This window comes from Orcinus orca, chromosome 9 (assembly GCF_937001465.1).
Source record: "Orcinus orca chromosome 9, mOrcOrc1.1, whole genome shotgun sequence".
Classification (NCBI taxonomy): Eukaryota; Metazoa; Chordata; class Mammalia; order Artiodactyla; family Delphinidae; genus Orcinus; species Orcinus orca.
The window spans coordinates 61,617,181-61,626,982 of NC_064567.1; the positions used below are offsets into that span (position 1 = coordinate 61,617,181).

General features: G+C 38.2%; 1 protein-coding gene and 1 long non-coding RNA gene across 21 annotated transcripts in view; both read right to left on the bottom strand.

Moving 5' to 3' along the window:
• The window catches only part of ICA1 (islet cell autoantigen 1), a 149,431-nt gene that overhangs the window by 70,795 nt on the left and 68,834 nt on the right, over window positions 1–9,802 (bottom strand). The gene's annotated exons all lie outside the window — the stretch shown is intronic.
• The window catches only part of LOC125965409 (uncharacterized), a 54,734-nt gene that overhangs the window by 11,545 nt on the left and 33,387 nt on the right, over window positions 1–9,802 (bottom strand). The window lies entirely within an intron of this gene.

Below are 9,802 nucleotides of genomic sequence, written 5' to 3' on the forward strand. Positions count from 1 at the left end.
GCAGCGATTTTTGGTAGAAGTAGTTCAGGGATTATAAATATAGGAGGGCAGGAGGTGGCTGGGCCTTAAGAACCATTTTGGGGGTGAAGAAGTTTTTTTAAATGTGGAAATACCACAGTTACTGGCAACCCAAGGGGTCACGGCAGGGAAGCCTCCAGGGAGAGGAAGAGAGAGCCTTTTAGGATGTGGCTCACCAGGGCTGGGAAGAAGGCAGCATTCAGGGCAGAACTCAGGGGAAGCAAGCCTATGGTTTGACAGGAACATCACCTGTGTTCCATCTCTCAGTTGTACAAGGAGGAGGGAAAGACCCCCCCCTGGAAAGACCAAGGGACTAAGCCGAACTTTTACAACAGCGGATGCAGAAGCCATGCTTCCCAGTGAACCAGCCTTGATAACCGGGGAGAGGAGAGAGTTAAAGCAGAAACCAAGGTAGGAAAAAACCAGGGAGGCACCCCTCTTTGAGGAAGTCTTCATCGATTCAGATGCCACCCTCCTGTGGGCCTTCAAGTGAAATAGGATCCTCCTGAGCTTTCATAATATCCAGTGATCATCTCATATAGCACTTATGTTGGAAGCATTTGCTTAGACATTTGTCTCCCCTACTAAACACTAAACTCCTCGAGAGCTAGTTTCTGTATTATTTGACTGTATCCCTAACCCTTAGCCCAGAGCCTGGCACAAAGCAGGTGCCCTGAGTAAAATGCCAGTGAGTGCATGAATGAATGAATGAATGAAATGAGGGTAGAGCTCTGGAAGGACGCTTATAACTCATGTAGTCCGATCCTATTGTTTTGCAGAGAGGTTAAAGGGCTTGCAAGGCCCTTTAGTGCTAGAGGTGCACGGTTTAGTGCTAGAGTTGTTCCCGGAACCCAGAACATGCGGCCACCCTTCCTCCTCCTTGCCCTGCTGGGATCATGGAGACAGCTCTCACAGACGTTCTAATGTTTGTTGGCTCCTTGTTGGGAATGCACAATACATTTTCCCATGGAGACAGGTTTTTTCTTTTTCTTCTTTTTTTTTTAAATGGTGGTTCAGTTCCCAGGCCAGGCCATAAAAGCCTATTTACCCTATAGCTCAGCTCAACTATAAAACCAGCGGTAGCTTTGAGGCCTCACTGAACCCCCAGCTCCGAGCCCACAGTCTGGGGGGCAGGTGGGCAGCTGGCTCTGTAGGGGGGAAGCCAGAGCTCCCTTGAGCAGACCAGGAGCCTGGGGTGGGGGCTACGCAGGGGGGCTGGGCAGGGGGCCCGGGCAGCAGCTGCATTAGGCTAGGCAGCCTCTGAATGCCTTGGTGGTTCTTAAGTGGATTGTTTGTAAGTTGGGAACTGTCTGTACTTAGAAAGGCGGATTTCAAGAGGTAGGGGATCCTATTTCACTTGAAGGCCCACAGTAATGAGGGTTCTTTATTCGTAATGAAGTAGCCACTAATTGGAGGGACAGGCTCAGGAGGCCTGCCGGAATTTTGTACTCCTGGACCAGAACTGAGTAATATTATGCAGTAGCCTGGCAACCCCTCACTTCTGCATAAAATTCATATAAAAATCTACCATGAAGTGCCTATTTGACATTCACTGTGTTTATTATTAATAATGATAATAACAGGGTGGCTTATATACAGCATTAAGCTGAGAAAGTGAATGAATTCTCACTTTCCTCAAGTTTTCCCCCTCCGGCCAGATTAGGAACATTTGGAAAATCCTTACACTCAGAGTGGGCTGAAAACTTTCATAGTTACCCTGAGGAGACATGGCTCCAGTTTCTAAGGGCTCGTCCAAGAGATGATCTCTTTCCTTCCTTCAACTCCTCAGAGGCAGAAACCTTCCATAAACTCATGAATGTTGTAAAAGCAAATGTACAAAAAAAAGCAAATGTACAAAAAAAAAAATAGTGTCAATGGAACTGAAAAAGTTACAGTAGGTGAATCAATTATAACAAGGTAATAGTGTTAGCCTTTCTGGACTTAATGAAATATAATCAACTCCACTGGAATGTTCTGGTGCCCCCTGGAGGATCCTAAAACCTACCAAAACTGGTTATTTAGTACCTTTCTTCAGAGGCCTTAGAAAATCCTACAGAGGCAATGTGTTTCTTCTCCCAGGCTCAGATCAACTTAACCTGACTCAATCACACACAGGGGGACAGAGCAGGAACTAAACCTAACATTTAAAAGGTTTTACCCATCGTAAGTTTATCATTAGACTGCAGGTTTTTGGATCAACGACAGAATCTATTTTTGGTTTGTAAAGTTTATAAATCTGACAATGCAAAGTTCACAGCTACACGTGCAATCTCTCAGTTCTTCTGGGCTGACTGTTTAGTGAACAAGGAAGTTTGCTTCTGTGAACCTTGCTTTGTTTTGCACAGGCATTCTGGAAAGTTAAACATTTAGCTTCTAAAATTTTACTGCACTGGCGTTCCTCAAGGACATGACTCCAGTATGATTATGACTACATGGCCATCAGAGTTGTTTATTCCATAGCCACAGAGCAGTCAGCAGATGTGAGGAACCATTGTCTGACTTCAGTAAGCTCCAATAATAATAAGCTCCAATAATCTAACAGGATTATAGCTGCCCATCTGCCCTCCCCACATCCAATTTATATGAGAGTGACTGAAGTTACTATCTTGGTGCATAATGTGACTGATACCCGCCAGCCTTAGATCATTACATCTGAAAGACACAGACCAGGTTTCACTAAATTTGCAAAGACTCATGCTGGTACTTTATTGTGACTAATACAATAATGGTTACAATAAAAATACAATATTATACGTAGAATTAATATAAACTTCTGCTGTCACTTTTTTCAGTGCCATTCCATCATACTATACTGAATGCTTAATTTCTTAATTTGAATATTATATAGGAGTGTATGTATTCAAACCATGAAATCATCAAATGTAATTTCAGACTTTCAGAAAAGCTGCAAGAATTCTTTGTATTCCTAGATACACTTCACCTAGATTCTCATAATGCCAACATTTACTATAGTCTTTTCTTTTTCTAAATGCACGTGAACACACATATTTTTTTCCCAAACTGTTTAAGTTGTGAATATAATGCTCTTTTATTCCTAAATATTTCAATGTGTATGTCCTTAAAATAAGGAATCCTCTTATGTAAACAGTATAATTATCAAAATCAGGAAATTACCATTGAAATAATGTTATCTAATCTACAAAACCTCACTGAGATTTTATCAACTGTCCCACTAATATTTCTTATAGCAAAAGAAAATCTAGAATTACACACTGCATTCAGTTGTTATGATGTTTCAGTCTCCTTTAATCTGACGGTTCCTGAGTTTGTTCTTGTACAGGCCAGGTATTTTACAGACTGTCCCACATTTTGGATTGTCCTTTGTGTCGTCATGGTTAGATTAACGTTATGTGCTTCTGGCAGCATAATATATATGGGATTCTGGCTTTTTCTCTACAAAACATACTTGGAAACACTATTGATCGGTCCCATTAATAGTAGTGTTAACTTTAATCTTTTGGTTAAGGTGCTATTGGCAGGTTTCTCCACTTAGAGTTACCATTTTACCCTTTGTGAATAAAAAGCAGCTTGCAGGGATATACTTGAAGACGATGTAAATATTCTGTTCTCAAACTTTCATCTATTAGTTTTAGCATTCATGGATGATTCTCTCCTGTATCAATTATATTTATGATGGCTTGGCAAAAGGTGATTTTCTAATTCCATCATTCCTTCTACATTTATTAGTGCATTTTCTACTAAAGTTTTCCCTTCTTCCTTATTTATTTGTTTACTTGTTTGTTTATATCAGTGTAGCTCATGGATCCTTACTTTATTCAATAGTATTAAATTTACTATTATTATTTATTTAAATTAGTTTAATGATTACATCATCCCAGATTGGCCAATGGGAGTCCCTTAAAGCTGGTTCCTCTGTCATTCTGACACGTCCCTATCATTCTTTAAACACATTCTTACTTTGGGGCATAACAAGGTGTTCTAGTTCTTTACCTGCCCCAATCCTGAATTCAGCCATTTCTCCACGGAGCTCTATATACCTCATTCCCTACTTTCTTTTAGTGGAGAATTTGGGTATATAGAAACCTAGATCTTGGCTGTAGGTATGCTCACTGCTACTGGAGTGAAATTGCTTCAAGGCCTTCTCAGAGGACAGAGCTGGGGAATGTTTATACATACATATAAACAAATATGTGCATATACACATGCACTCATGTGTACAATACACATTATAATCCATGCAGACTTATATCCAGTTACATACATATGTATGTGTATATGTATGTTCATGTATGTGTTAGAACCCATGACTTCACACCTATATCTCCAATTTCAGTCCAATAATGCAGAGTTCATTCTATTTTTTTCTTTTACCCTGATTGTAGCTTCCTTCTCTCGAAGTGCAAAACCTGACTGCTCAATCCTAGAACATACAAAAAATGACTTCAGAATTGCTAACCTACGCTTCTGCAGAAAGAGAGGTCTGCTAACCAGAGTTCAACATTTACTTAGAGTTATTATGTTTTTAGCCTGAGAGCATGTTGTCATACTACTGCATTCAAAGCTACTTGGGTTTGCTTCCCCCCACCTTCTTCAGTGTGATTATATTATTTATATGAAATGTAATTTTTTTCTTATCCTCTGTTTGATCAAATCTATTTTTATCTTTCAGAGATGTTTTACAGTTCTCCTTATAAAGACGTTACATATTTCATGTTAAATTTATTCTTAAATATTTTATCTTCTTTATTGCTATTGTAAATACACTTTTCTCTACCTTTGTATATTCTTTTATAGCTTGCTGATTTCTGAAATCTCTTATTTATTTATTTTTAAATATAAATTTATTTATTTATTTATTTTTGGCTGCATTGGGTCTTTGTTGCTGCGGGCTTTCTCTAGTTGCGGCGAGCCGGGGCTACTCTTCGTTGCGGTGAGCAGGCTTCTTATTGTGGTGGCTTCTCTTGTTGCAGAGCACAGGCTCTAGGCGCGCAGGCTTGAGTAGTTGTGGCACGCGGGCTTCAGTAGCGTGGCTCGTGGGCTCTAGAGCTCAGGCTCAGTAGTTGTGGCGCACGGGCTTAGTTGCTCCGCGGCATGTGGGATCATCCTGGACCAGGGCTCGAACCTATGTCCCCTGCATTAGCAGGCAGATTCTTAACCACTGCGCCACCAGGGAAGCCCATGAAATCTCTTATTATTTTGTTTGGTTTTACCATTGGTTTTTTAGGGTTTCCTAGGTCCATAATTATATCATCTTCAAATACAGATAGTTTCACTTTTCCAATTCTTATGTTGCTAATTGGTTTCTCATGCCTACTTGTACCAGCTAATATTTCTAGTACATTGTTGAATGGTAGTAAGACAATTGGTAACCTTGTTTTGCATCCAGTCTTAGTGGAAATAGTGCTAGTGTTTCTGCATTAAGCTGGCTTTAAAACTAATGCATGTTTGTACTTGATCATAAAACTATATGTTTTCAGAAAATATCCATCAATTCCTTTTCCTTGAGTGACTTTATCAGGAATGAGTGTTGAATATTGTAAAAGATTTTCAGAATCTATAATTATATGATTTTCTTCTTCAGATCTATTAACCGGGCCATTAAATTAATTGATTTCCTCATATTGAGCCATCCTTGTATTCCTGGGATAAATCCCACCTGGTCATGGTGTATTATTTTATTCATGTAGTATCAGATTCTATTCTCTAATATTTTATTTAGAAATTTTACATTAATATTCATAAGTGATACTGATCTATAATTTTTTGTACTGTTTCTATCAGGTTTAGTTATTGAACTTATACTTGCATAGTAAAAACAATTCAGAAAATTTCCTTCATTTACAATACTCTTGAACAATTTATGGAGCACTTATGGACTATTTGGTCTTTGAAGGTTTGGCATAATTTCCCTGTAAAATGTTCTGGTCCTGGTGCTTTTCTTGTGGGGTAGTTCCTTGATAACTTTTTCTATTTCTTCTAAGGAATTTTTCTGTATAAGCTATATCAAGTGAGATCAATTTTGGTAAACTAATTTCCTAGGAAATCATCCATTTCACTTAGGTTTTCAACTTTGCAGAAAGGTCTGAAACTCAGTTCTTATATTTCTAAATTCTTCTTATTCCAATAATTATCTCCCTTTGTGTATGTGTGCATTCTCCCTTTTTTCTTGACTTAGCTAGTGGCTTATCTAATTAATTTATTCATTATATTTACTGTTTTTCTGTTCTCTACCTCAATTTCTATGTTATCTTTATGATTTCCTTCCTTTTGCTTTATTCTAGTTTACTTCTTATTCGTTTTCTAGCTTTGTAAATTGAGAATTTATTTATTGCCATCTTTAATTTTTATTCAGTGTTTAAGGCTTTGAATATTCCTTTGATCATTGCTTTATATGTATCCCACAGATTCTGGTATGTGGTATTTTTCATTATTATTTTCCAGAAATTTAATTTACATAGGATCTTTTTTTGGTGAATGTTTCCTGTGCACTTAAGAAGAAGGTGTATTTTCTATTGTCTGAGTATAAAGTGTAATATATATCCTTATTGATTATGCTGTTTAAATCTTCAGTATCTTTACTTTGTTTTTACTTGATTTGTCTTACGCTGAGAGGACTATGTTCAATTTTTTTATTAGTAGGTGTTTTTTATTCTGTGTATCCCTTTCATGTCTTGTAAATTTCGCTTTATAAAAGTGGCTGCTGAATAATTTAGTACATAATCTAAATGACATAAATGTTTTATCTCCATTGTGAATTGTGGCTTTTAGCATTAAAAAGTGGGGTTTTTTTACACATAAAAGGCTTTTAAAACTTATATCAATATTGCTATATCTGCTTTCTTATTATTTCCACTTGCTTGGTATATCTTTGCTTATCCCTTTATTTTTAGCCTTTCTTAATAATTTTATTTTGGATACAGCATATAGTCGAGTCTTTCTTGGTGTGTCCCATGGAAAATCTTTTCTTTTTTTAGGTGAGTTAAGCCTATTTACATTTATTGATAAGGCTGATATGTTTGGCCTCAACTCTGTCATATTTTGGTTCATGATTAGTATGGGAATTACATTCTATGTTTTATTTCTCTATTGTTTTATTAGTCCTTTAATTTGATTCTTTTTTGAGTTTAGTGGCACTATTCTGTATGCTTCTGTAATGGTGAATACATGACATTAAACATTTGTTAAAGCCCATATAATCTGTAACACAAAGGGCTAACTCTAATGTAAACTATAGACTTTGGTTGATAATGTGTCAATGTTGGTTCATTGATTATAACAACTATATCACACTGATATGGGATATTGATGGTGAGGGAGGGGTATGTGAAAACTATGTATTTTTGGTTCAATTTTGCTGTGAACATACACATGGGTATTTTAAAAAGTACGTACCTGGGACTTCCCTGGTGGCGCAGTGGTTAAGAATCTGCCTGCCAATGCAGGGGACACGGGTTCGAGCCCTGGTCCGGGAAGATCCCACATGTCACAGTGCAATTAAGCCTGTGTGCCACAACTACTGAGCCTGTGCTCTAGAGCCCGCGAGCCACAACTACTGAGCCTGAGTGTCACAACTACTGAGCCCGCACGCCTAGAGCTGATGCTCCACAACAAGAGAAACCACCGCAATGAGAAGCCTGCACGCCGCAACAAAGAGTAGCCCCCGTTCGCTGCAACTAGAGAAAGCCCGTGTGCAGCAACGAAGACCTAACACAGCCAAAAATAGGTTAATTAATTAATCAATTAAAAAGTATGTACCTGTGGGAAGGGTGAAAACAACAAAGATGGTAAAGATGAAAAAAATGATAAAAACTATGTTTCAGATTCCTTAAAAAATTATATGTCTACCATTTGCCAACCACATTAAAAGAAAAGAAGAACAAAAACAAAGTCTTTCTACTCGAATTGAGCATGAACCAACACTGTAGAGAGATTTATAACTGAAGGCCACTGTCACTTCACCAGCCAACTGAGTGGCATTTCACACTGAAAAGCTAGAGAGTTGTGTCCACTTGGCATATGGTGGCAGGTATGTTCCAATCCAGTCTTTCTCTACATTGGGCTCTAAAAAACATTCCTTTACAGTCTATCGCAGTATTTAAATATGGTTTTAAGTTGTGCCAAAATATGTATCATCAACTGTGTTCTCCATTAGGTGTTGGGAAAGAGTAAAGTCATGATAATAAAGGCATTTGAACCATTGTTCATGCTTCTTGAGTAAACCCAGTCCCTACTTTACCAGCTCAGAACTGAGAAGCTGTGCTCTTTAAGGAATCAATGTGAGGAGTGCAACTCTCAATGCCACGTCTCTCATTTTTTCCTCCTCTTGGCTTTTTGCTACTAAAATCAATTAACTTTATACTAGAAAGAAAGCATCATTTTGTCTTATTCCAGGGGAATCCTCCCCCCGCCCAGTTAGTTTAATAGATATGCCATTGAACATTACGGAGAAAATGTCATGAAAAAACCACAACTGTGCTTGCCCCCATTTGACAAAGCTTCATCTCAGATGATTTACTAATGAGTCAGTTAAATCCAGCTTTTCAACAGTGCCATACTTCCTTTCAGAACTTTTCCTTTTTGGTTGCTTGTGTGAAACCCAGGCCCAGCAAATATACATCACAGTCCCCTTCCACCCACCCGGCATGGGTGGGTAGTGCCCTGAGCACTATTCACTATTATTTATAAATTTAGTTGTTCTGAGTTAATACAGCAATATTTTTGTCTCAAATTTTACTTTACCAGGAATTTTTTTGGAGCTATTGATCCATGTGTGTGAAGAAGCAGATATAGTGCAATACAATGGTAACAACGAATGCAAATTCAATAAATATAAACTGCAACATATAAAGACCCTGAAGATACAGTTTAGTTGAGATAAACCGCTACCATCTTTTCCTTGATGTACAATGCGATTATGTCCTGATAAACTCAATGCAAGTTGAAAATATCCTAAATCGACAATGCATTCAATACACTTAACCTAGCCTACCTTAACAGCTTAGCCTAGTCTACCTTAAACACGCTCAGAACACGTACATTAGGCTACCATTGGGCAAACTCATCTAACACAAAGCCTATTTTATAATAAAGTGTAAAATATCTCATGTAATTTATTGAATACTGTATTGCAAATGAAAAACAGAATGGTTATATGGGTCCAGTATGGTTGTAAGTGTCGCGGTTGCTTACCCTCGTGATCCTGTGGCTGTCTGGGAGCTGTGGCCGCTGCCCTGCCCAGCATCATGAGGGAGGATCATACTGCCCATCGCTAGGCCAGGAAATATCAAAATTCAAAATCTGAACGTGGTTTCTACCGAATCTCTACTGCTTTTGCAGCATTGTAAAGCTGAAAAATCCTAAGTTGAACTATTGTAAGCTGGAGACAGTAGTGAGAAAGTAAAGGGATTCCTGTAAAAACCATGTTAATTAATTTCAATGTCATAATAATACTACATCTCAAATTGGTGAAATGTTAGTGGACCAAATTTTTTACCCTCTCAAATGACTAAATTGCCTATAGTCAATTAAAGGGACCATTCAGGGGAACACACTGTTCTTTGGGAACGAAGCAGAAGACCAGCCTGTGTGTGGTTCCTCAGAAAGGCCTCTGGCGGTGAGCACAAGAGGTAGGCAGGATTCAGAACAGGATTCAGAACAATGACCAAAAAGAAACCACAGAATTTAAGGATAGAAGCAGAGATGGATTTATATGAAACTAAGTAAGCTTGAGTGAGTGTCCCTTTGAAGACCTTACACCTAATTTTGTGGGGGGTTTTCCTAAAGAGAATTCCAAATAGTATAT